This window comes from Mandrillus leucophaeus, unplaced genomic scaffold (genome assembly GCF_000951045.1).
Source record: "Mandrillus leucophaeus isolate KB7577 unplaced genomic scaffold, Mleu.le_1.0 Scaffold191, whole genome shotgun sequence".
Taxonomy (NCBI): domain Eukaryota; kingdom Metazoa; phylum Chordata; class Mammalia; order Primates; family Cercopithecidae; genus Mandrillus; species Mandrillus leucophaeus.
In genome coordinates this window covers 226712-228493 of record NW_012101932.1, presented here as the reverse complement: position 1 = coordinate 228493, position 1782 = coordinate 226712, and positions in this window count along the sequence as shown.

Sequence of the window (1782 nt, the reverse complement as noted above, 5' to 3'; positions counted from 1 at the left end):
AGAGAAAAACATTGGCCTAAACATTCTGGACATTAGCCTAGACAAAGAATTTATGATGAAGACCCAAAAGCAAATGCAACAAAATTTTTAAAAATAGACAAATGAGATTTAATTAAACAAAAGAGCTTCTGCACAGGAAAAGAAATAATCAACAGAGTAGACAGACAACCTACAAAATGGGAGAAAATAATTGTATTATGCCTCCAGCAAAGGACTAATATTCAGAATGTGTAAGGAACTTAAATCAACAAGAAAAAAAATACCATTAAAAAGTGGGCAAAGGACATGAGCAGACATTTCTCAAAAAAGACATACAAGTAACCAACAAACATAAAAAATGCTCAACATCACTAGTCATCAGAGAAATACAAATTAAAACCACAATGAGATACCATTTCATATCAGTCAGAATGGCTATTATTAAAAAGTCAAAACATAACAGATGTTGGAGAGGATGCAGAGAAAAGGAAAGGCTTATACACTATTGATGGGCACAAAATAGTTTAACCTCTATGGAAAATAGCATGGAGATTTCTCAAAGAACTAAAAATAGAACTACCCTTCAATCTAGCAACCCCACTTCCGGGTATCTACCCAAAGGAAAGGAACTCATTGTATAAAAAAAAGACACCTGTACTCACATGTTCATCGTGGCACTATTCACAATAGCAAAGTCATAGAACTAACCTAAGTGTCAATCAATGATTGACTGGATAAGTAAAATGTGGTATATATACACCATGGAATACTATGCAGCCATAACAAAGAATTAAATCAAGTCCTTTGAAGCAACATAGATAAAGCTGGAAGCCATTATCTTAAGGGAACTAACTCAGAAACAGAAAAGCAAATAACACATTTTCTCACTTATAAGTGGGAGCTAAACATATGGACATAAGGATTTAAATAATAGACACTAGGGACTCCAGAAGGGCAGAGGGTGGGAAATGGGGAGGACTGAAAAATAACCTATTGATATAGGAGCTAAAAAGGAGTTATTTAGGCAGTTAGTAAGGGTAGAAGAGATCTCAGTGGAATTTTCTTTTAATCAAAAAGCAGCCCCCAAATCATTTCTTTTCTAACAAAAAACAGCCTTTTTGAAAAGTCAAGCTGCAAGCATAGATAAGGAAAGCTTGCATAGGTGAATGCCTGCAGCTGTACCAATAGAAAAGGGATACCTGAAAGTCAGGTATATTCAACACGGAGGTTTTCTCCTCCTTTTTCTTTGTTGCCACGTGTGCAAGTGTCATGGCACCAGCCAGGTAGAGACCCCATCTGCATAGTAAAAGATTAGGGTGGGAAGGCCAGCCACCTCACATGTTATAAATAGCACACCTGGTCCAACCAATCCTCTGGACCCTATATAAATCAAATACTGCCTCCTGAAGCTCGTCTATAAAACCAACCACATCTTGCCCCAAACTCAGAAACTCACTTGGGCACCCTTCCTCTGCATGAGGAAGCTGTCTCTTCTTTCTTCCACATATTAAACTTTCCACTGTTAAAGCACTTTGTGTGTGTCTGCATCTTCAATTTCCTTAGCGCGAAACAAGGAACTTCAGGTATTTCCCCAGATAAACAATGCCACTTCACTATCAGGTACAATGTTCACTATTCAAGTAATGGGTATAACTACAAGCCCAATGCCCACCAGTAAGAAGTATACCCATGTAACAGACATCTACATGTACCCCCTAAATCTAAAAAAAAAAAAAAAAAAAAAAATTTCAGACAGGGCTTAACTCCATTGCTCAGGCTGGAGTGTAGTGGTGCGATCTTGAC